The 27,146-nt window shown below is 37.8% G+C and overlaps 1 long non-coding RNA gene across 1 annotated transcript; it reads right to left on the bottom strand.

Annotated features, from left to right (window-relative positions):
* Positions 1-11,996: 11,996 nt before the first annotated feature.
* Positions 11,997-18,690, bottom strand: LOC134731203 (uncharacterized). The gene is made up of 4 exons (XR_010113374.1): positions 18,590-18,690; positions 17,600-17,703; positions 16,904-17,011; positions 11,997-12,778 (listed from the first exon to the last, which is right to left on the bottom strand). It is a non-coding gene; the product is annotated as an uncharacterized LOC134731203 (long non-coding RNA).
* Between the last annotated feature and the right edge of the window lie 8,456 nt (positions 18,691-27,146).

Here is a 27,146-nt window from a genome sequence, read left to right as displayed (position 1 = left end):
GGTGAGTTTCCTTAAAAGCTCTGCCATCTCTGTGTGTGTCAGACAAATGCCCCCTCAAAGGCCCAGACTATAGGAAACCTAAAAGTAGCAAAGCAGCAGGAGGGAGTGTGGCCCATTTAGTATTGGGAATGAGTTTGCTTCATCACAGAACAGTCTCTTTCTTTTTAATTTTGGAATAGTGAAGCTGAACTTCATCATGCTGCTCACATTAAGGTCTGTTACAGGTTTTCATGGTGCAGTGAAAGAGCCAGGCTTATACCTGGAGACCATCACTTAGTACCCATAGATGATAGGAACAGAAATATGTGGGACACGGGTCTGCAAACTATGCCTGTACAGCATATCTGGCTTGTCCCCTATTTTTTGCATGCTTGTAAGCTGGGAATGGTTTTAAGATTTTAAAATGGTTACACTATATCTATGCAATATCCTCAGTTGTGTTTCTTGGTTCATACAGCTGAAAATATTTACTGCCTGGCCTTTAAAAAAACATTTGCTGATCCCTGATTCAGTATATTAATTTCATGGACTGTCCAATGTTCACAGCTAAAATAAACAAACAAAAAATCAAAATAAAGATCAAGCACCAACTTAGCTTAACCATTACCATTAAGGGAGAGGTTAACATTTTCTGCAGAAAATATTACCCATAGGAGGAATCCCAGAGAATGGTCAATTAGTGTTTTATTGCAGATTTAATTTGTATTTTAATAAATGCAGTATGTAATCTAAATATCTCAAAACCTGGTAGCCATGATGGTTACACCTCTTCTGGCCCTTCCTTCCCCATAGTTGATAGAAGCTGGGGCGAACACTTGACAAGTTATGTCAATCAGACTCTTTTTCCTGATGGATCAGGGAATAGGATTACAGTTAGCATCTGAATGTGGGTTGATTTTAGGCACAGTTAAATACTCTTGCTGTGTGAGTCAGCCATTTTAAGCATGTCCACAGAGATCAGAGAAAGTTGTTCTGCAAAGGAATAAGAATATGAGTAGAGAACAGAAGAGAATCAAGCAGAGAAACTACTACCTGATTACAGACAGCTGTCTAGTTTTTGGTTTCAGGAATCTCTAGAGCTGCTTTCCAACATGGTAGTCACCTGTGGCTACTAAGTCCTTGCAATGTGGCTAGTCCAAATTAAGTTGTCTGTACGTGTAAAATATACATCAGATTTCAGAAACTTGGTGCAAAAAATGGTTTTAAAATTTCATCAATATTTTATATTTATTCCATGTTGAAATGATAATATTTTGGATATATTGGGTTAAAATCATTTAACTTTATTCCCTTTTACTTTTTTAAAATGGCTACTAGGAAATCTAACCTTATTAATGTGTTATCTATTAGACTTCTATTAGACACTGGTGCTCTAGAGATTCAGCTACTTTGATTCTAAGAAATACTGATACCTATATATCACACTCCTCTACTCTACCTTATTTTTCTTTTGCTGAACCTAAATCAAGTTGGTTTTAGTTAATGCAAAAAAAGACTCTTGATAAAACAATGAGCCCTTTCCACATGCCTAACTTATAATATCTCATGCAATGGAAAAATTTTACTCAATATGACAATTTGCCAGAGCTAAAGACCTTACCCTTCAGACTTCTGGTTCTAAAATGGCAGTGTAGAAGCAAGTTGGCTTCATCCCTACCCCCGAAGAGAATGAAAAACAAATATACAGTGCCCGAGATTATCACCAGCAATATCCCAGAAGTCAAATATGGGAATGAGATAGTTTCTAGGGCCACAGAGAAGTGAAGCAACTCTGAGCAGATGGTAAGATAATTGTAATTTCATATTTGTAGTGGCCCTTCTTCCAGTATGTCTGGCACAAAATGCACAGGACTCTTCCCTCTGACTCACGGTTTCTACACCGGAAAAAGTGAGATTGAGGTGGACAAGCAGCTTCCTACTATCTAGAATTCCCTGTCAGGGGACCAGTCCCTGCTTCAACCCAAAGAAAGCATTGAGAGCAACTAAAGGGAGAAATATCCTTGAGCATAGCCAGAGACAAAGTGGGAGGTGGATGTATCACCCAGAGCCCTGGAACTTCTGCCCTGTAACTAGGCCATAGCCAAATCAGAGTGGCTCTTTGGCAGCACCATACTATAAGAGGTTTTATCCACAGTTACCATGGACAGAAACCACTAGCCAGCCTTCCCACACTATCAAGATTTTCCCTTTGGGACCTCTCCCATTTAGGATGGGCAGCACTCTGTTTACTAAAACTGAGGCCAATGTGGGTTTAAGATGCCAATGCCATCTAGTACTCAAAAGGAGGCAGCAACCTAGCAGAAAAAAAAGAAAAGAATAGGTAAATTACAAAGAATTTCTAGGCAATGATATTCAATAAAAAGTGAAACAAGCCAGTTAGAGAAAACTAGAACAAATAACTAACCCTTTAATACAAATAAACAGATATGGATCCCCAAAAATCAACAACAAACAGGGAACCATGACGTTCTCAAATGAACAACACAGGGAACCAGTAACTAGCTCAAATGAGACAGCAATATGTGGACTCTCTGACCAAGAGTTAAAATTAACAGTTTTAGAAAATTCAGTGATCTTCAAAATTACAAAGAAAACAACTCAGAAATTTATCAGAAAAAATTAACAAAGATATTAAAATAATTTAAAAAATCAAACAAATATTGGAACTGAGAAATGCACTTGCTGAACTTTAAAATTTGTTAGAAGACATCAACAGCAGGATGAATCAAGCAGAGGAAATAATCTGTGAGCTTGAAGATAGGCTACTTGAACATAAACATTCAGAAAAGAAAAAAGAGTAAAAAGTAATGAAGGTTGCATGCAAGATAGAGAATTACTTCAAAGACCAAATCTAAGAATCTTGGTGTTGAAGAGGGAGTTAAGCAGGAGTAAGTGGTAGAAAGCTTATTCAAAGAAATAATAACATAAAACATTCTAAAATTTGAGAAAGAGACAAATATCCAGGTACCAGAATGTCAGAGAACACCAAACAGATTCAAAACAAATAGGACAACCCCAAGACATATAACAAGCAAATTCTCAAAGGACAAGGACAAAGAGAGGATTCTAAAAGCAGCAGCACCAAAACAAAAGAAGCAAATAACATATAAAGGAGCTCCAATGATCAGGCAACAGCCTTCTCAACAGAAAATACAGAGGCTGGGAGGGAGTGAAACATTTCAAAGTGCTCAAAGAAAAAACCTGGCATCAAAGAATAGTGTATCCAACAAAGGTATCCAAATATAAAGGTGAGAGAAAGATTTTTCCAGACAAAACCTGAGAGAGTTCACTACCACCAGACTTGCCTTATAAGAAATGTCAAAGGGAGTTCTTAAATCTAAAAGAAAAATTACTAACGTGCCAAAATAAAACACTTGAAGGTACAAAACCTACACTAGTAAAATTAAGTACATGAGCAGATACAAAAAGATGTAATACCATAATTGTGATGTGCAATCCACTCATAACTCTAGTATGAAGCCCAAAAGACAAATGTATCAAAGTAATAAAACTTACAGCAACCTGTTAAGAAATAGGTAATATAGAAATATATACATGAAGACAAAATAAAGTCAAAATGTTTGTTTGCTTGGGGGTGATGGAGTTAAATTATAGAAGTATTTTTTTAATGTTTACTTTGTGTCTATTCTTTTCTTTATGATCTAAGTTGTCACCTTTTAAAAATAACTTATTATATCCATAAGATGTGTTTTGTAAACCTCATGATAACCACAGTGAAAAAAAACCTATAATAGATTACTTAAAAATAAAAAGTGCTGAATTCTAGTGTGCTACCAGAGAAAATTGCTTAACCACAAAGGAAGGCAGTGTCAAAGGAAAGAAGAAAGAAAAGATTACAAACAACCAGAAAACAAACAACAAAATGGCAGTAGTAAATCTCTACTCATCAGTAACAAGGAATGTAAATGGACTGAATTCTCCAATTAAAAAGTCTATAGGAAACCAACTTTACCTATAAGGACACATAGAGACTGAAAGTGAAAGAGTTAAAAAAGATATTCCATGCAACTGGAAACCAAAAATGAGCAGGAGTAGCTATACTTATATCAGATAAAATAGACTACAAATCAAACACTGTAAGAAGGGACAAGGTTACTATATAATGAAAAATAGGTCAATTCAGCAAAAGGATGTAACAATTATAAATATCTATGCACCCAACATCAGTGCCCTCAAGTACATAAAGCAAACTTTAATAGATCTAAAGAGAGAGATAGACTGAAATACAATAATGGTAGGGGACTTTAACTCCTCATATGCGGTAATGGACAGATCATCCAGACAGAAAACCAACAAAGAAATATTGTTGTTAATTACTTAGTAGACCAAATAGTCCTAACTGACATTTATAGAATGTTGCCTCCAACTGCTGCAGAATACACACTCTTTTCATCAGCAATTGGAACATTCTCCAGAACAGACCACATCTTAGGCCACAGAACAAGTCTCAAGAAATTTGAAAGAGTAGAAATCATATAAAGTATCTTTTCTGACCCCAATGGAATAAAATTAGAAATCTATAACAAGAGGAACTTCAAAAAATACACAAACACGGGAAACTTAAACAACATGCTCCTAAATGACCAAGTGGTCAATGAAGAAATTATAAAGGAAATCAATCAATTTCTTGAAACAAATAAAAATGGCAAAACAACATATCAAATCTAAGGGCCCAGCAAAAGCACTATTAAGAGGGATGTTTATAGAAATAAACAGCTATATCAAAAAAGTAGAAAGACTTCAAATAAACGACTTAAGGGTGTACCTCTTGGAGGGAAAAAAAAATAGTAGAAGGAAGGAAATAATGAAGAACAAAGCAGAAACAAATGAAATTGAGGCTAGAAAAACAATACGGAAGATGAACAAAACAAAAATTTGGCTTTTTGAAAAAAGAAACAAAATCAGCAAACCTTTAGCTAGACTAACAAAAAAAAAAAAAAAAGAAGAACCAAATAAGTAAATTAGAAATGAAAATAGAAACGAAACAACTGAGATCACAGAAATACAAAGAATCATTAGACATCATCATTAACATAAACAAATGCCAACAAATTTGAAAATCTAGAATAAATAGATAAATTCCTGGACACATACAACCTACCAAGATGGAACCTTGAGAAACAGAAAATCTTAGCAAACCAATAATAAGTAATAAAATTGAAGCCATAATAAAAAGTCTCCCACCAAAGTAAAGCCTAGGACCTGATGGTTTCACTACTGAATTCTACCAAACATTTAAAGAAAAGCTAGTATTAGTCCTAATTAAACTCTTCAGAAAAACTGAAGAGGAAGGAATACTTCCAAACTTATTCTACAAGTCAGGCATTACTGTAGTTCCAAAACCAGACAAGAGCAGAACAGCAACAATAACAAACTACAGGCAAATATCACTGATGAACACAGATGCAAAAATCTCCAATAAAATGCTAGCAAACTGAATTCAACAACACATTAAAGAAATTATTCACCGTGATTGATTGAGATTCATCCCCGGGATGCAAAAATGATTCAACATATGTAAATCAATAAATGTGATACATTACATTAACAGAACCAAGAACAAAAGACATATAATTTCAATAGATGCTGAAAGAACATTTGATGATAAAATTCAACAGCCTTTTGTTATAACATTCTTTTATCAAACTGGGTGTAAAAGGAACTGACCTCAACATAATAAAGACCATATATGACAAACTCATAGCTAACGTTGTACTAACTGGGGAAAAATTTAATACCTTTCTCCTAAGATCTGGAACAAAACAAGGAAAGCCAATTTTGCTACTTTTGTTCCACATAACACTGGAAGTCCTGGCCTAAGTAATTAGTAAAGAGAAATAAATAAAGAAAATGCAGCTGGGCATGGTGACTCACGCCTGTAATCCCAGCACTTTGGGAGGCCGACGTGGGTGGATCACTTGAGGTCAGAAGTTTGAGACCAGCCTAACCAACATGGTGAAACCCTGTCTCTGTTAAAAGTACAAAATTAGCCAGGTGTGGTGGTGTATGCCTATAATCCCAGCTACTTGGGAGGCTGAGGTAGGAGAATCACTTGAACCTTTGAGGCGGAGGTTGTGGTGAGCTGAGATCACATTATTGCACTCCAGCCTGGGCAACAAGAGCAAAACTGCATCTCAAAAAAAAAGAAAAAGAAAAATGCAAATTGGAAAGAAAGAAGTCAAATTAAGCTTGTTGACAGACAACATGATCTTATACTTCGAAAACCTAAAGATTCCGTCAAATAGAACCAACAAACAAATTCAGTAAATGTCCAGGATTAAAAATCAGCGTACAAAAATTAGTAGCATTTATATATACACAACAAACAATCTGAAAATGAAATCAAGAAAGCAATCCCAGTTACAATATCTACAAAGAACATAAAATACTTAGCAATCAATCTGACCCAAGAAATTAAAGATTTATACAAGGAAAACTATAAGACACTGATGAAAGAAATTGAAGAGTATACTAAAAGCTGGAAAGATATTTCATGTTCATGAATTGAAAGAATCAATATTGTTAAAATGACAATTGTACCTAAAGCAATTTATAGAGTCAATGCAATACTTATCAAAATACCAATAATGTTCTTCATAGAAATAAAGAAAAATTCTAAAATGTATATGGAACCACAAAAGACCTCAAATAGCCAAAGTAATCTAGAGTAAAAAGAACAAAGCAAAAGGCATCACACTATCTGACTTCAAAGCATACTGTAAAGCTGTAGAAACTTAAATCAGCATAATACTGGCATAAAAACAGACACATAGGGAACCCAGATATAAATCTATGTATTTAGAGCCAACTCATTTTTGACAGTTTCCAAGAACATACAGTGGGAAAAGGACAGTGTCTTCAATAAATGGTACTGAGGAAACTAGATAACCATATGCAGAAGAATGAAACTAGACTCCTATTTTTCATCATATACAAAAATCAAATCACAATATGTTAACAACTTTAATCTAATACTTGAGATTTTGAAACTACTAGAAGAAAACTTTAGGGGACACTCTAAGACATTGGTCTAGGCAAATTTTGTGTGGGTGTGTGGGTAAGACCTCAAAAGCACAGGCAACTGAAGCAAAAATGATAAATGGGATTACAACATGCCAAAAAGCTTCTACACAGAGAAGAAAACAATCAACAAAGTGAAGAGGCAACACACAGACTGGGAGAAAATATTTGCAAACTATCTATCTGACTAGGGACTAATAACCAGCATATATAAGGAATTCAAACAGCACAATAGCAAAAAAAAAAAAAAAAAAAAAAAAAAAAAAAAAGAATCTGATTTTAAAATGGAGAAAATATAGAAAATATCTGAGTAGATACCTGAGTAGGTATTTCTTAAAAGAATACATACACATAGCCAACTGGTCTATGAAACATCACTGATCATCAGGAAAATGCAAATTAAAACCACAGTGAAATACCTCACCCCAGATAAAATGGCTTTTATCAACAAAACAGGAATAACAGATGCTGGTGAGGATGTGGAGAAAGGGGAACCCTCCTACACTGTTGGTGGGAATGTAACTTAGTATAGCCACTATGGAAAAGTGTATGGAGCTTCTCCAAAAAAGTGAAAACATAACTACCATATGATCCAGCAATTCTGCTACTGGTTATATATCCAAAAGAAAGAAAATCAATATACAGAAAAGATATGTGCACTCTCGTGTTTATTGCAGCACTGAATTTACAATAGCCAAAATATGGACTCAGTCTAAGTAGAACTGGAGGTCATTACATTAAGTGAAATAAGCCAAACACAGACAGATGAATATCACATGGTTTCAATCATTTGTGGGAGCTAAAAAAGGTGGATCTCATGAAGATAGTGATTAGAATGATGGTAATCAGAGGCCAGGAAGGGTAGAGAGGGGAGGATGAAGAGAAGTTGATTAATGAGTACAATATACAGTTTGATAGAAGAAATTAAGACCTAGTGTTTGATAGATAGTAGGCTGACTACAGTTTAGGATAATCTATTGTATATTTCAGAATAGCTGGCAAATGTTTCTAGCATAAAGAAAAGACACATATTTAAGGTGATGGATATCCCAATTACACTGATTTAATCTTTATTAATTATGCAAATGTATTACATTATCACATGCACCCCCAAATATGTACATCTATTATGTATCAGTAAAAAATAAAAACATTAAAAACAACATACATATTATTCCTTAATACAGCATTAGATAATATTAAAAGCTACCATTTATTGGGCATTTACATTGTATCACTAAGGCTGTTACCTGATTTGCCCAAGGTGACATTGCTAATAAGTGAGGGTGTTGGTTTGATATAAATCCTCTGCTCTTCAACTTTAGATTCTCTCAGTCATGAATTGATGGCATTTGTGCCAGAGATAGGGTTGTGATATGATTTGTGTTGACTTGGTTTGCATATATAAAGCAAATAGTGGGCATCAAGGGTCGTGAAAGTCCCTAGGAAAACTAAGGGAAGTGAAAGACTGGCTGGAAAAAAAAAAAAAAAAAAAAAAAGAAACCACTCTTTCCCTCTTCCCTACTGTGTGATCAGGTAACATGTCAGAAACATAGGTAGAATATCAAGTCCCTGCTGTTTCTGCTGTGTCACTCCTGGGAAAACTAGACTTTCTGCAATCTCTGCAGGATGTATTGGAGTAATCTAGCTCATCAGGAGGCCCAGACGGATTGCAATACTTTGGGAATGTGCACTAAGTCAGAGGGGGAGCGGGGAGCTTCTGTGAGCTGCAGGAGACAGATTCCTTTTGGTTAAAGAATGGCCTCACAATCTTCTGCTTCCTGGCTGCAGCCTCTGCTGCTGCATTCACATTAGCATGAGCTCCCCAGAGATTATCTCTTCTCAGAGCTTGGAACAGAACCCTGTTCTCCAGGAAAAGTTAATTCACATCATATGGGGGAACAAATTACACCCAGATAGTAGATTATTTTGTTTGTCTTTTCATAAGATCAGACTCAATAATAAAAATCTTAATGATGATGATGATAATGACACTATAGAAATGCAAAGTCTTTGGATTGTTATTCTTGCACAAAACCATTTAAGAATCCTAATTTTACTGCATACTTATATTGGCCAGGCAGTTGTTTAGTTTTCCTTCATCATATTCTTTTGTCACTGATGTATTGAGTTTCCAGATGCTTATTGTACTCTGTGACTAATTATCTATTGGAACAATTATATTAACTACCCTATCACTTGAAAAATAGTTTTAAAAGTTTAAAAAGTAAAAGAAGAGTGATAAGATTATACTGAGTGGCATTTCCAAATTTTTTGGAAACACATATTGAAATTGTTAGAGAATAAAATGAATGTATTATACACAAAAAAGAAACAAATGTAGTGAATTCACCTAACTCGGTATTATATAAAAAGTTCTATAAAAGACACAAACAACTCTTATGTCAACTTTTTAAGTCCAATTTATAATAATGACATTAAAATGAGGGGAGAAGAAAACTACCTGAAACCAGGATAAAATTTGTAGAAAATGTCTCTAGAGCCTTCCACAAATGTGTTATATCTGCCTTGCACACACATTAGCAGAATACAATCGAAGAAAATCCTCAGCAACCCTAAGGAATGCCCTTTTATTCTCTGGTGCAGACTTGTCCTTCCAGAAACCATCCACCACTTTCTTTGGATTGTTCGTAGTCCACTTTCTCTGGAGAAACACAAGACAGGTTTCTGGTTCATAATGGCTCATACCTTTCCCCTCCAATTTTGCAGCCAGAACCCGTGTATATTTCACACCCTAAGTGGGATCAGCCTTCTGAATTCCAAATGAACTTTTCATGGGTCCAAAGTGCAGTTTGCAAATATTCTCTTCTTCCATATATCTGCATTCTTTCTAAGGCAGGTGTGAGGTAGGTGAGTTTAATCACTTTGCAGTGCATAAGGGATTAAAGATTTATAGGTTTTTCTTGGGCTGCAGTTCCACAGTCCCCTCTTTTCTTCTCCTTCTCTTCTCCCTCCCCTATTGCCTCTGATTCTCCCACCCCCCGCCCACTCCAGGGCCTTTGGGGTAACTCTGTTGCTTTCTGATATGATTTTCTTCTGGCAAATGAGTTAAAGTGTTAGTGGAGACTGGCTCTGTATTTCCTCTCTTAAAAGTAAAATCAAACTGCAAAATCAGCCCACAGGAAGAAGTAATTTCAAAAGCCATGGCTCACGTTCCACAAGCCTCTTGAGCTCTCTCATCTCCCCCCTCAACAATGCACCCCTAGGGCCCATCGAAGTCAGGCTTTCCAAAAGGCCCCAGTGAAAGTGGCAAGCAGCTCCTGAGTTGTTTTCCTGTCAGAAACAAGGGGTTCTAGTCACTTGTCATGGCTGCATAGCCACTTTCAGAGTCTATTTGGAAGCTTTTGGCCTCTACTGCCAAGAGAGCGCTGAACTGTTGGTGTGGCTGGACAGTGAAATTGTGACTTGGTGAGAGGAAAAGTCCGGGAATTTAACTGTACTCATCTCTCTCCTCTTTACAAAAAAGAGGAGAAGATTTTCTAGTTTTAAGTTTCAATCCATATCAATAAAGTTGAGAACTGTGGGTAATACAAAGAAAATCATTTCTTTGTGTGTTTTTTTGTTTGTTTTTGTTTTTGTTTTGTCTCCCTCAGTGTATGCTGGGTGTGGCTAGAGCCTTGGACACTCCATTGCCTCTCCTGTCCTTCATGTCTCTGCTGACTTGTAACAAGGAGTATCATTTTCAGACTGAGATACAAGGAGTATGTTTCATACTGTGTTACAAGCAGTATGATTTTCAGACTGATTCAGAAAACTCAAAAAGCAAGGTTTTGAGCTACACTCTTTGTAACAACATGTTACAAGGGGCATGATAGATAAGTGTCCTGTGATTGAGAGATTCCCAGATTGTTAAAACAATCTCCTATGAGCTTTAGGTATATTAGATTAAAGGAGTAATACCTGGAAGTTCTGAAATAGGAGAAAGAAAATAGAACAAGCTATGCATTGCAGTGTGCGCATGTATGTGTTTGTATAAGACAGCAGATACCATACATTGTGATTCTAAGATGCTTTTTTTTCCCAATTTTAAAACTTCAGATATTGGGATATATCATACAGTCACTGTGCTCTGAAAGAACGGTGTCAGAATAATCAGCAGTGTTTTTTTTTCCTTTCATAGGGTCACACAAAATATTGGGTGAGTCTTTTAATTGATCAGAGTAGAAAGTCATGGGAGAGGGTGAGAATAATGGAGAGGGTAGCACAGCTAGGCCTTAGAGAGAAGAAAACCTATAAAGGAGAAATTCTTGTTAACCTGAGGCTTCTGGCACTTTGCTACTTGGTTGCTAAATCTGATCTACCCTCACACTGTGGCAGATAAGTTTACTGTCACACACACAATTTTCTCTCCCCTTTAGTGATAATGTAAGGTTGTTCCAGGGAAGTGACAACCAAAGAGGAGACCATCTTTCCCAGTGTTGTCCTCCGTGGCCTCCTTACATTCAGAGATAACCATGTGATTGATTCTTTTTTTTCTTTTTTGGTCTTAGAGTGTAAACATAAGTGATGAGTATCTAGAAAAGAGTTTTTAAGTAATATTTCTTTTCCACACTCTTCTGTCTCCTTTTATCTGTTGGATGCAAACAATAATAATGAAACCTTGGGGGATCAGAGAGCCAAGGGATGTGAACCTCCTAGCTGTCCATAACACCAAGTCAAAACGAGCTGCCCACCAATAACATGAGTGATAAATAAACTTCTATTGTATTTAAGACATTATATATTTTTTGAATCCGTTTGTTACACTTGATATTACCCTTACTCATCTATTCATATTACTTTAAGATATCAAATGCAAGGCAGGAAATTAAAAGTTGGATGTTCCAGAATTTGAGGAGGGGGCTTAATTTTTTAAAAAATATCCAGCCAAAAGAAAGGAAAAAAGAATATTTAGGAGGTCCAAATATATCTAAAAGCACTTCAAAAGCAGTTCTAAAGTAGAAAGGATGAAAATTTATTTGGGTCCACATGGCTTATATATGAATCATCAGTGAAAGTTAGAGAGGATAGTTTCAGCTTAATTTAATAAATGCATTATAATTAATTACTATATTCTAAGTGGCCTTGCCAAATAGCACTTCCTGGCACTAATTTTGAATGAACATCTAAGGACATTCATGCTTTAGACAGAGTGAAGAAAAGATGATGTCTAAGGCAGCATTCCTCTCTGAGTGTTTATTATGTATGTGTAAGTAGCATTTTGATGTGGTGGAGTGTTAAATGTTACGCAGTCTTGATGACAAAGACTAAAATCTTCTATGTGGAAATATTCTGCTAGACAAGTAAAGGGAATGAATAGCTTCATATTTTCTTGACTAAGTGGGTAAATTTCAAAGTCAGGAAAATGCCATAGGATTCTTCAGGTGTTGCTTCACCAGCCAGAAACCTCTGTGGCTGGTGGTGCCTCGGCAGCTGGTGGTGCCTCTGCTTGAGTCTTGCTCGCACCCACTGGGCTCGTTTTACCCACTTGGCCCAGCAGGCTGTGCTTGGCTCGTGCTACTGGCCGAGATCCCATGCCTGCCAAGGGTGAGCCAGGCACAGAGTGGTGAGGGGCGTGTGAGTGAGTGAGCACAGGTCTGGCCTCTGTGCACAGCCAGGCACGCTGGCTGCTGTGGTGGGGCAGGCAGCTCCAGGTGCTGGCACAGGCACTGGCCCCAATCAAGGCTGTGACTGGACCAGATGTATCTCAAGCAGCTTCCACTGCAGGCACCAGCATCTGGATGAGGGAAACACAGTGATGCCTGAAAGTTTGGAGATGCCAGGAACTGCAAAGCCCCAAAGAGGATGTTACAAGTTACAACATGTTACAACCCTGGCTCAGGGATCCTCTAGATCTGGGTTCCCAGAAGGGCCACATCTCTTCTCTCCTTCTTGTTCTTCTTCTTGTCTGCAGCCTGGCCAGCCGGGGATGAGGGGTGGGGTGGGGTGGGCAGGGACCATGTGTGGAGGGGCATGTTTCAACCCATCTGTGTTGCAGCTCTTTCAGTCTCACCATCCCACTCTGGCCCATGGCTCCTGGCCTGGCCTGGCCCTGCTGCTGCTGCTTTTTGTCATATGGGGCAGCCATCTGTTACTGGCATAGGGTGGGAGGTCTATATTGTTAAGCTCTGGCTTCAGGAATCCCAAGGTCTGGGCCCCCAGAAGGCTCACTGACATGGTTTAGCTCTGTGTCCTCACCCAAATCTCACCTTGTAGCTCTCATAATTCCCACTTGTTGTGTGAGGGACCTGGTGGGAGATGATTGAATTATGGGGGTGGGTCTTTCTTGTGCTATTCTCGTGATAGTGAATGGGTCTCACGAGATCTTATGGTTTTAAAAACAGGAGTTGCCCTGCACAAGCTCTCTCTTTGCCTGCTGCCATCCATGTAAGATATGACTGGCTCCTCCTTGGCTTCCTCCATGATTGTGAGCACCCCCCAGCCATGTGAAACTCTAAGTCCAATAAACCTCTTTCTTTTGTAAATTGCTCAGTCTTGGGTACGTCTTTATCAGCAGAATGAAAATGGACTAATACAGTAAATACTCTTCACTTCTGCAGTCCACCTACATCTCAGCAAGTCAGCCAGGAACATGTTACAACTCCTTTTGCTACTGCCATTTGGTAGGTCTTGAGTTCTTGTCCCACATCCCAGAAAAATGAGGTTAAGCAGACAACTGGAGGGTGAGCAAGGCAGAGAAGAGCTTTACTGAGTGACCAAACTTCTCCCAGTGGAGAGAAGACCTGAAGTGGGTAGCTCCTATCCACAGGCAGGTAGTCCCAACCATTGTCTGAGTCTGGCTGAGTTGAGAGTTTTTATGGGCTCAGAATGGAGGAAGTGCATGCTGATTGGTCACATAAGCAGGAGAAAGTGTGTGCTGATCAGTCCATGAGTGGGCCCAGAGAAAGCACCAATCGACTGGCTGAAAAGCATCAAGAAAGTTATCACTCCAGGTTGCGGACTTCACCTGGAAAGGGCAGCCCAGCCCCCAGGCTTCAGGCTGTCCCTGGCTGGAAGGTTGGGTTTTACTGGGTACCTGCACATTCCCACCTAGGAACCTCTCTGCCTCCCACCACCATCAACATGCTGTCCACAGTGCACAGGCTGTGCTGAGGGGTGCCTGCAGGCCCAGAGCCACCCTCAGGCCTTCCCACCCCTGGTCACATCCTCACTCTTGTGCTAGTTGGTGCTCAAAGTTTTAGCCTTAGAAGCAGTTTCCAGAGGGGGCAGAGGCAGTGGGGAGGCTGGCATATCAGTGCTGCCCCAACCACATGCACACCCGGTCAGGTCACGACAGTGCCCAGGCTCGGTTATCGGGACATGTCCACAACTTTGCTCCACTGTGAGGCAGGGGCTGGAAGAGGCCAGGGATTGGAAGCAAGCATTTCCAAGCCTGTGGGGACAGGGTACTGTCCAGGCCCCTGAGAGTACAGGGAGGCCTGGGTCTGGAGCCATGGCTGGGTGGCTGCAGTCACTCCTGGGAGCACAGGCTTCTGCCACTCCCAACTTGGTAGGGTGCAGGCCTCCTGCCGGGATCACCTATTTCTGGGCCCCGTTGGCTCTACAGAGTGCGCAGCCCTAGCTGCACCTACCCCGCTGCTTATGGTGTCCTTGCAGTGGCCACTCCAGACAGACCACCAGGCCATTAAAAAGATAATGAAAAGTTATTGTGAGTAGGAAATCATTTAGTCAATAAACATTTGATAAGCACTTAGGATCTAGATGACACCATTTTATGCAAGTACAGGGCATGGCTCCCGTTCTCAAGGTCATTATGATCTATTGGGGAAGACAGGGTTTGTTCACTTTTGAATATTTATTATTATCCATTGTAAGATCACCAGGGCAAGTGGAACATACCAAGGAGACAGCATACTAGAAGGAAATAAGCCCCTATTTGTAGTCAGAAGAACAAAATTCAAGGTTTTTTTCTGCCTCTGACTGGTTATGAGGTCTTTAGTAACTGATTAATATTTTGATACTCAATTAATTTTATTTTTATCATAAACATAATGCATATTTATATTTCAAAATTTGGAAACATTCACAGCTTTATAACATTTAGTGAACATTAACCATTACTTCCAAACTCAGAGAGTGACTTAATAATTTTCGATGGTCTCTTCCAAAAAGTATTAGGCATGTATAAAAATAGACTATTTTTTAATCTACAGATTTGAAGTTACAAGTATTCTTACCCCAAAGATAAAGTTTGTATGGCAGACACATGTGAAGGTAAGGGTGATTATAAATAGAGATCACAGAGAGGATTCCTAAGCAGATAATCCTGAACCTTCAAGCAGTGCCAAGGGAAATACACTTGGTGGAGAGAAGAGGAGGCAGTGCCTTGACTCTTTACATTTTAAAAAATAAAAAGATGAAAGGATGAATAAACCTTTCAAAGCTTTCTAAAAATTCAGAAAGAGAAGGAGGAGGAAAATCCCAACCCAACATTTTGTGTCTTTTTCTACCTCATACCATTTAACTCTCACAATAGTTCTGTAAGGGTGATTACTGTGTTATTGCCCCATTTTACAGATAAAAATATGAAGAAACAGAGCTCATATAACTTGTATGTCCTGGAGGCTGAATTTGAAACTACATTGTATGAATCCCAAACCCCTGTTTTTCCCTCCAACATGACTCATAGAAATACCCTAGAAGAGAGGGAAGTGTCTTCTGCTAACTGCCAAAATAGATTAATCATTAATAAAAGAAAAGGGTGTAAGGAAATTAATGAACAATTTCTTTCTGTTACAAGCCTCTCTTTTACAAGCATTTGCTTAGCAAATTGTGTATTTTGGCATTGGGTTGAAATGCTTAATCACCTTTCCATTCTCTCCTCCCACTTAAATAAGAGTTATGGGGAAGGCAGGAAAAAAGTTTAGTCAGGCAAAGGAAGCAACTGGTACCTTCTTAACATTAAAGGAGCTATTTCTTTCTGTACCTGGAAGAGGAAAATGTAGCTAGTGGGGCTGTCTGGGACCTCTGTGTCTGAGGGAATCACTTATTTTCTCCTCACTGGGAAATGTATGTAGGGAGACAGATAATTCCTTCTCAGAAATTGATTGTAACTAAGGTTGTCAGAGCTGGCAAATAAAAATTCAACAACATGGATGAATCTGGAAGACGTTATACTAAATGTGATTATGCCTCATGTAAGTGAGATATTTGGTCTTCTGTGACTGGCTTAATAGCTACAGTGAGCTATCATTGTACCATTGCAGTCATGGTGAAATATCTAAAATAGTTCAACCAGGCCAGGTGTGGTGGCTCATGCCTATAATCCCAGTGCTTTGAGAGGCTGAGCCAGGAGAATCACTTGAGGCCAGGGGTTTAGCATCAGCCTGAGCAACACAGTAAGACCCTATCTCTACAAAAAAAAAAAAAAAAAAAAAAAAAAAAAAAATTGGCATGATGGGTTATGCCTGTAGCCCCAGCTACTTGAAAGGTTGAGGCAGGAGGATCACCTGAGCCCAGGAGTTTGAGGCTGCAATGAGCCATGATTGCACCATTGTATGCCAGCCTGGGTGACAAAGTGAGACCTTGTCTCACTCTCAAAAAATAAAAAAATAAAAAATAAATAAAATAGTCCAATTCACAGAAACAGAGTATAATGATGGTTGCCAGAGCCTGGGAGAGATGGGGATGGGGAGTTGTTCAATAGGTTTGAAGCTTCAGTTTTTTAAGATGAACAAGTTCTAGAGATCTACTCTACAATATAGTGCCCTTAGTTGACAATTCAGTATTGTACATGTAAAAATTTAATAGCATCTCATGGTAAGTGTTTTTACCACAAAATTCAAAATAACAAAAAAAGGGGAAAGAAGAAACTTTTAGTGGTGATGGATATATGTATTACCTTGATTTTGGTGATGGTTTCACAGATGTATGTGTATCTCCAAACTCATCAAATTGCACAAGTTGAATGTGTCCAGTTATTTGGCATATCAATTATACCTCAATAAAGCTGTTTAAAAAAGAATATGGAGGGTCTAATTATATTTGAATTTCAGATAAACAATGAATTTTTTTAGTATAACCCAAATTTTTAGTATATGTGCCAAATTATATTAAATGATTATTTATTGTTTATTTGAAAATCAGTTTAACGTGAAGCCCTATATTTTATCTGGCAACCCTAATTGTAACTGATAGTCATTCATCATGGCTAGCTACTGCTAAAAGTCAAAGGAAAAAACAAAGAGTGAAAAACCTCAAAATCTAAATGCTGCCCAGGCCTCACACTTATCTCTGCTGGAATGTGAACTGGAAGCATGACCTAAAACTCTATCCACAGGCTCATCTCAATTTCTGGCTAGTAGATTTTCGGGGCTGTTCTGCCCAAGCATCCTAATTTAAAGTGCTTTCTGTGGTTATAGTTGGAGGAAATAATTGTGCTTATAATTCAGTGTAAATAATAAAATCAGTCCCTTAATTGTGCTCTCTGAAATAAATTTGCAGTTTCTATCTCTGTATATTTTATGTTTATTCATAATTTATTACTACCGTATTGATAATGTAGGAGTTAGCAGATTAGATGACAGAATAGTTGTACTTATCTCTGAGATGATGAAAACAAAACATCTTGTTAATCAATCATCCTGCTAGACACTTAGCCAGATTCTCTCCTAAGAGAATCTCTCCAGATCCATATCATTACTGAAAGAGAAAGTAAAAACAAACAAACCAAAAAAGGGCTTGTTATACATGGACTCACTCCCAATTTGTGGTTCTCTCAAGGTCACAGCCATTTGCTAGTGAATGAAGTTTCAGGACTTACTCCTTCAACCTGCTTCTGCTCACTGTTATATTACTGAAGTACTGAGCAGTGAGTAAATGTATTAACCAGATATTTGCAGAGTCTGTTTCATTCTTTTTATTCAATTACCCATCATCTTAAAGAGGATGGATTTTGCAAAAGTTTAGGTATATCTGGAATGCCATCTGGGAAAATAAGTAGTCTTGAGGCTGCAGAATTCGTAGGCTTCCACACTGAAAACTTAGTCTATGAAAGGTTTCAGAAATTCTTTTACAATTATAGTTTCTAATTAGCTCACATTATTTATATTACTTGGTCCCCAACCAAATGGCCACACCTAGAGGAAGGTTCAAACGGGCCAAATTTTATTTAATTGAGTTTAAATAAGATAAACAATATCGAACTAACGACGTAATCGCTCTTTACAGTTTACAAATGATTTCCTTTTGAGATTATCGTATTTAATCTTTTGTGTTAACTCCAGCCCTCCTCTCTGCTATTGTTACATATAAAAAAGTGTGAGATTCCCCTGGGCTAAGGTCACACAATGAACACGTTGCTCCAGGCACCACACTTAAATAACTTTATGTAACAACAACAACAACAAATACTATAATGATGCAAATAATAGTAAAATGATCCAATAACAATTAACAAGCAGTTACTGAGGCAGGAGAATAGGGTCCAGAGACAAGGAACCTAAGGCTGATTCACGCTGAATTCCTAGAACTGAATCAAAAGGAAAACCCCACCTCTCCACACACAAGTAACAAAACGATCAGTTACCTTTGCACTGGGCTGCAGATGAAAAATGGAAGGTACCTCTGATTGGTCCCCTCCTGCAACCAATCAGGCTGGTCAAGGGCCAATTCTTCTTGTGTAACTTTGTAACTTCACTTCAGCCTCTGATTGGTTGTCTCCCACAACCAATATGACGCGGTGGGCCACTCCTTCCTTTATGTAGGGTGTAATCAAATACCCAGTGGGAAACCTCTAAAGGATATTTAAGCCCCAGAAAATTCTGTAACTAGCTCTCTTGAGCCACTTGCACAATCCCACTCCTAGTCTGTGGAGTGTACTTTTGTTTCAATAATTCTATGCTTTTATTACTTCATTCCTTCATTTTTTTGTGCATTTTGTTCAATTCTTTGTTCAAAACACCAAGAACCTGGACGACTCGTAGTCAAGAACCTCCACTGGTAACATTACCATATGCTTGGCCCTGTTCTAAGGACTGGAGTGTGTATGGTTATTCACAGAAGCGGAAACAGGCTCAGAGACATGAAAAAATTTTCTCGCATTTTCAGAGCTGGAAAGAAGTGGAACCTGGATTTAAACACAGGCAACTCTAGAGCCTCAAGTTCCACTATGATCATTATTAGAACATTAAAACGTCCAACACAAAGAAATGATACATGTTTGAGGTGATGGATATGTTAATTACTCTGATTTGATCATTATACAATGTATACACATACTGAAATATCACACTGTAGTCTATAAATGTGTATAATTATTACGTGTCAACTAAAAATAATAATAAAAGAGAAAAAAAGAAATGTACCATCAGGTTTCCAGATCCTATCTCAGAGTCCTATCTGAGAATGCCAGACCACCTTCTAACTGAAACCAGTACCCTTCACTATCCTAAAGCCCATCACTTGAGGAAGGTGAGCAAGGTATTTATTGGCATTTGTTACATTTGCCTTTTCTGATAGCTAAAGATACTAACTCTCATGTCTGTGGCGGATTTGTTTTTTTCTACTTGTGATTTGCACCCTAATTTTGCTTGTGGTTCCTGAGGTATACAAGTTTGTTTGTTTGTTTTGGTATGTAGCTAAAAAACAAAACAAAACATTTGGTGGGAAAAAATACCTTTTCCATGCCACAACAGTGTTTGTTTGGTAAAACAGTTTCCAGAAACATTTCCCTATATCCTCATGCCTTCCTTTAACAGATGTTTGCCCAGAGCCCTGTGAGACTCTGGGGACACAGAGACAAATGGCGTCTCTAGCACGAAGCATGCTGGAGCTGGGGAGTTGTTGAGGAAGCAAATCATTTCAGTGCAGCCCAGGGACACTGTAGTGAACTATGAGGGCACCCAGAGGACAGAGCCAACTCTCTGGAGGAACTTGGGTGAGTCAGGAACTGGGGGATGATTTAGGGAAGGCTTATAGAGGAGGTGACATGAACCAGGGGTGGAATAAAGGAACAAACAGATAAGTGAGGGTAAGGGTGTTTCACGCTAAGGGAGCAACTAGTGTAAGGCATCAACTTAGGACACAACAGGGTACATTTACAATATCACAAGTAAATCCACAACCTGGAGCTAGGGCTAGGGCTGTGTTGTAGAGATAAATGTGTGGGATGAGTCACTGCGCAGGCAGTGGCTTCCTAGGATACAGCAAGGTTTTAAGTAGGCAAATGACATGCTTGTATTTGTATTTTGGAAAAAGTATCACCTAAGTATTCAGGAAGGTACAACTAAAGAAAGAAACCCCCTTTTTTGTGTTTAGACTCAGTTAACTTTAGATATTATTCCTTCTTAATTTAAAATGATAGGGATGTCATTAAAAGGCCTGACCTAAGGATGATTCTTTTTGTTTGCTTGTTTGTTTTTGTTTTTTTGTTTAGGGAAGTTGCCTGGTTTTTCTGAGGCCCTCCTAATTTCCTTTTACTGATTTTTTTTTCTAACCTTTATTGAACACTTATTATTTGTCAGGTATTGTGTTGGTGAACATTGTGGTTACCTTTATTTTATAGAAAAAAGGAGTTGAGATTTAGAGAGGTTAAACTATTTGCCCGAAGGCACACAGTTAATTAGTGATAAAGTTGAGTTTTAAACTGTGAGATTGTAGAGTTTGCTCTTTATGCTATTTTTAAACTACATTATCCTGATGCTGCCTGTGGATAAGAACTTGCCTTGCATTTTAATTACACTCTGGAGGCCAGGGGAGCACCCACTTTTAAAAATAATTTGCCTGTAGTTACTACTTGACCATACTTTATATATGAAACAGAAGCTACCCTCTGTGTTTTAATGATGATTTTAAAGATAGTTAATCTTTCCTTTCCAGGTGCTAGCCAAGGTTGAGCTTCCGGCATTGACCCTATGTCAACAAAGTTGAAAAATATGGAATATAATGCAGATTTCACAGCTGAAAATGTCCTTGGGAACAGTTATTCCAGTGTTTTCCAAAGTGAACTGTAAGGTCCCATCACTGTGGGATCTTAACAAGTGTTAAGTGATAAAAGTTTTCTGTGGCCAAATAATGAGGGAAACATTGGATTAAACGTAGTTGACAGCTTTTCCTCCTTTTTGGGATTTCGTAGAGAATTTAGCATATAGCAGATCTTTGAATAACATCATTTTATTCAACATCGTTTTGCTATAAAAAAAAAAATAGATTCCCAGCCAGGGCTATTATGTGGAGTTTGCAAGTTCTCCCCACATCTGTGTGGGATTTCTCCAGGTACTCTGGTTTCCTCGGACATCTCAAAGATGTTTATATTATGTGATGTGGTCCCTAACATGGTCCTCATCTGAGCGAGTGTATGTGTGGGTGTGAGTGTGCCCTTCCATGGGATAGCCTCTTGTCCAGGGTTGTTGGTTCCTGCCACTCACCCTGAGCTACCAGGATAGGCTCTGGCACTTCTGGCAACTCATGATCATTAACTGAAAATATTATTAACTAATTATCCTGCTTGTTTTTATTAATCTTTTAAAAATGCTTGTATATCTCACCTTGCAATATTTAATATTAAGAGTGTTTTTCGTCTTTACTTAGAATGGTGAAGGTCTTGTGATGAGAAAGATGCTGTAGAAACTTACCTCTTGTTTATTGCAAGTAGCCTGTGGTAAAACTGGTTTTGTTATACGTCATTTCCCTTAAGGTCTTTGTTTCCAGGAACCCTTTGATGACATCAAGTGAGGACTTACAAGACAAGATTGTGAGTCCTCAAGATTCAAAAACATAGTGTCTTTCAACCTGTTTGTTTCCTAAAACATCTTTTCTGACCTCAGCTTATGTGAAACATACTGCCTTACCTTTGCCCAACAACTGCAACTCAGAGAAAACAAGTGTCTTAGATGACTCCAGACATTTTGTCTCCCAGGCCATTCCTCCAAATCATGCTACCGATACCATGTACATGAGAGGCCTCCTTGAATCCATCTCAGTCTAGGAATTGCCCCTCCCCTTCGGGACAGTGCAAGAAGAGAAGTGCTACATGATAACTTGCTAGAAGAAAGCAACTTTCCAACAGCCACAAAGCAAGAAGGGCAATATCCCAGGAAGAGAGAGATTACACTCAGTTTTTATATCCCAAACACATTAGCAACCAGGATACTGGGCCTACCACGAAGAGTCCTGCTTGCACTTTCTAGTCAAAAGCATCTGGTGGAGGCTGCTTTGGGCAATCCATTTTATTTTAAATATTCATTCTCTTAGTAAATTTAATCTTCGTCCTTGGAATTCTCTATATTTTCTTAGTTATGATGAGAGTGAACAGCTGGGCCATTTTGTTCACTCTGTAGCCAGTGTTCAGTTGCGTCCCCAGCCCCCACTCCCCTTTTTTCCCAGACAGTGCCTGGCTCACTTTGTCTGGCTACTGTCTGACATGTCAGCTGACACTACCTCAGCTCCCAGCTGTTCTTCTCTTTCATACTATGGATTGTTCTTTGCATTAGACTCAAGCATGGTTTTGCACTTCCAGAGGGCTAATCTGTTTCCATGGCAACCTTTAAAATTGAGTAATTTGATGCAAGACCTGTCTAAAACTTTTTTTTGCTAAAAGTTTTTGCATGTGTGAAAAAATACACATGTGCACTTCCAAGCTCAGCGCTGCTTTCAGACAGAAAGTTCATAGAAAACCTGACCACATTTTCAATTAGCAGAAAGGTTCTGCCAGCTTTCTGGGTTTTTTAAAATACATTTTCATTAAGAATTTAAGTAAGAAAGTGTATTTTATGAACAACATTTAGGCTAAAAGTTATAAACAGAAAATAACAAACTAGAGACTCTTTCATGTCAGTTTTAATATGGCCATATTTAACAGATAGGACCACAAACTTCTTCTAACAAGATAGCAATTGAAAATGTGGAATATATAAAAGTTGCACTAGCTAATGTGACTATTCAGTTCTTAACTTGGATACTGACTGTTCATCTTTAATGTTGGATGGTTTTTCAGCAACATAATTTTCTTCAGATAAGCAAAAATATTAAAGTTAGAAAACTTAGTAAAAAAATATATACTTTAGGCTGGGCACCGTGGCTCACACCTGTAATTCCAACACTTTGGGATGCTGAGGTGTGTGAGTCACTTCAGCCCAGGAGCTCGAGACCAGCCTGAGCAAGATAATGAAACCCTGTCTCTAGAAAATACAAAATAAATAAATAAATAAACCAGACATGGTGGTGCATGCATGTAGTCCCAGCTACTCAGGAGGTGGAAATGGGAGGATCGGTTGTGCCTGGGAAGGTCGAGGCTTCAGTGAGCCATGATAGCGCCACTGTACTCCAGCCTGAGTGACAGAGTGAGTCTCTCTCTCTCTGTCTGTCTATATCTATCTATCTATTTGTCTATCTATCTATCTATCTATCTATCTCTCTCTATATATGTATATATACACATACACACACATATATAGATGTGTGTATATATATGTATATGAACTAAAATGTATTTTTGTCCCATCTATGTAATGTGTTTTAATTCAACTTAATAAACATTTATTTAAGACAGAGAGAGAAACACAGAGAGAGAGAGAGAGAGTTTCACTCTGTCACCCAGACTGGATATATGTATACATACATGTACTTTATAACAGGTATTAACTATAGAAAATTTTGTTCAATGAATTATACAGCTTGGGATGCAACAGTATTAGACTGATGAGATTCTAAAAAATATCATTTTATGATATTTTGTGCTCCTTAGGGTCAGGATCTAAAACTTTTCATATTTATATTCCCAGCCACTAGCACAATATATGGGACACAGCTAGTATTCCATAAATGTTTGTTTGTTTTTTAACAGAAATGAAAATTAAATTTTTAAAAATATCTCTATGGTGGTTGGTGATATAATTGTGAATAATTATATTACCCACTTTCTTTGTAGGTGGGTACACTTCCTGACTCATTTATTTTGACTTGGCTATGTGACTAACTTTGGAAATAGAATGTGAGATGCTTTTAGAGATATTATAAGTTTCTACCAGTACTTTTGTGTTTTTGCCCTCTTCCATGAGTCAGCAGGTCCTTCTGGGTCCTAGATTAAAAGAAACATGGAATAGGTCTACATCCACCTGCAGTCTAGAGCAGAGCTGCAGCACACTTCTTGCAGCCCTTATGTAAAAAGAGCAAGAAATAAACATTTGTTTTTATAAGTCACTGATATTTTTACAGTTGATTGTTACTGCAGCAAAAACTAATACATAGACGGATTACCTTATATATAACATGTATGTCACATATATGTGACATACATATATTTCATATTTATATATGATACAGAAAATAATACTCATAAGTTTATGATAAAAAATATGTAATATATAGTATATATCACATATGTATGTAATATGTGATACATATGTGATACATACTATATGTTACATATATGATATATATCTTACATATTAAATATATAGTAATGTGCCGTATATCCACCTTTGGTCAATTACGGACCACATATAAGATAGTGGTCTCATAAGTATAAAATTCTGTATGTTTAGTGTATATCTTGTCTATGTTAAGATATGTTTAGATACACAAATACCATTGTGTTACAGTTGCCTATAGTATTGAGTACAGTAACATGCTGTACAGGTTTGTAGCTTAGGAGCAAAAGGCTATATCATGTAGGCTAGGCATGTAGTAGGATGCACGATCTAGGTTTCTGTAAGCGCACTCTGTGGTGTTCACACAGTGACAGAATCACCTAGAACACATTTCTCAGAATGTATCTCCCTGTTAAGCTTTGCATGATTGCATTACATGTATATGTATGTTTGTATATGTATCTTATATATGTAATACATATAACAATTTTTTATGTAATTTATAAGTTATATATATATTCTTAAAAACTCCATGAGTTGAATATGATTTTCAATTTAATAGAAGAAAAAACTGAGAATTTAAATGTTTATTGTTTTATCCAGAATCATATAACTTTTTAATAAAGGAGAAGGATTTGAGCAAATATTTCTTTGACTTTCCACCTCCATGTTTTCTCTTAATATCAGGGTTACAAAATATATTTAAAATAGAGAGGCAGTTAAAGGGTCTTTTGTACTTTTATTTGTATTTATTTAAATGTATAACTAAAATATATTTTCCTTCCCTCTATGTAATGTTTTTTTTTTTTTTTTTTTTTTTGAGACAGAGTCTAGCTCTGTCACCCAGGCTGGAGGGCAGGTGCAATCTCTGTCACTGCAACCTCCGCATACCAGGTTCAAGCAATTTTCTTGTCTCAGCCTCCCAAGTTGCTGGGACTACAGGTGCACAACACCATGCCCGGCTAATTTTTTTGTATTTTTAGTAGAGATGGGGTTTCATCATATTGGTCAGGCTGGTCTCGAACTCCTGACCTTGGGTGATATACCTGCCTCGGCCTCCCAAAGTGCTGGGATTACAGGCATGAGCCACCGCGCCTGGCCTGTAATGTGTTTTAATTCAACTTAACAAATATTTATTTAATATTTTATATGTGCCTGCCACTGTGTGTCAATTCTTGGAGGAATAGAGATAAATCAGACCCAATTCTTACCACCAAGAGTTTGGCTAAATAGCTATTATAGCCACCAAATCTTAGACCTAGCTTGACTAAGAACTATCTTAAATAACTGAGCTAAGTGCCACACTTAGGATAATTTCTTCAGAGTTGATGTTCACTCACCAAGAATTTTATTCTGAATCAATAAAATTCCTTTTGCCTATATTATTCACAGTATTCTACACTAATAGCAATAGCTGTTTATGAGCACTTATGTGTATACTCGGTCTGGGCAAATTGTACATATACCCTTAAGAAATTCATATTTGGAAGGTGAATGCCAAAGAAAAAGAGAAATCAGTTTAGTGCTTAAGAGAATTGACAGGAGTCAGATAGGACTAGAATGAATCTACGTTCTGGCACTTACATACAGGGGGACTCTGGGCAAATCATTCTCCTTTAATCGGTTTCTTCACATATAATATATAATACCAACTTTGCTAGATAACTGCGTGGAATGAATAAGATTTATCTGCAAATCAGGTATCATAGTGCCTGGCAGATACTTAGTATTCAAAGATGAGAACCATTATTGTAAATGAAACGCTGAATTGAAGGCACTTAAGAAACAATGTGAACAAAATATATTATGTAAGGGGGTTAAGCTTAGGATTTATAAACATGCTCAAATGTGGTTACTTTATTGTGCTGTGACAAACCAGAGTTTGGAGGGTGAGTGGTGTGGAGAATCCTTTGGAACCCTGTGAATACTCACGATGTAGTCTCTACCCAGATGTATCTTCTGCCACCATATTTTCAGTTCCTTGTCTGCTGCATCATCACCAGCAAAGAGCCACATTCTTGTACTTGTTCCACCTTTGTGAGATTGCTCTGAAAATCAGTGGTAATGCAGGGCAGATGGGAAGGGGATTATGGTCCAATTAATGAAGCCAAAAAGAAGACAGAGACCAAATGTGGAAAACCTCAGCCCAGAAGGAGAAAATGTCATTAAGTGATTAGCATCAAAAAAGAAAACTTAGAATAAAAACGATCTTGCCTCCTAAACATGTCCTAACTTGTAAAATAGAAAGAAAAGTAAATACAGAAGTGGTTTCTTGGAGTCTGGTAATCATTGTTCAAAGAATTTGACTCTTGCCTTTTCCTGGATAAGTACCCACTGAGCCAGCAGGCATCCAAGCAGCCTTTTTTTCTTTCTCCAGTGTCTCTGAGCATAATGGCTCTGTGTACAAGTGTTCAACTGCCAGAGATTGATTTCCTTAGTGTGATTCGAAGGTCTGAGAAGAATAACATCTTTCCTAATTAAAATCAAACTCAAACTCTTCAAAGTTGGCACTCAACCTCTTTCCAGGCAGGGTGATTATGGGAACACGAGGGCATGGAACTGTTCTCCTCCATTTTTAACTTAGGTCAAACATGAACCAAAACCATTTTCATAAATCCCTATAGCCTAACTACTCAAATGAAGGAAAGGCCGAAGCTTTTTAAAGAAACAAGAAAAGCATATTAGTTAGTATGCCTTTAGTAGCAAGTAATGGAAAACATCTTATACTAAATTGATATAACTTTATGGGACTCTATCAAGAACATCAGAGGAAAG

Source organism: Pan paniscus, chromosome 9, assembly GCF_029289425.2.
Source record: "Pan paniscus chromosome 9, NHGRI_mPanPan1-v2.0_pri, whole genome shotgun sequence".
Taxonomy (NCBI): domain Eukaryota; kingdom Metazoa; phylum Chordata; class Mammalia; order Primates; family Hominidae; genus Pan; species Pan paniscus.
This window is presented reverse-complemented; position numbering and strand designations above follow the sequence as displayed.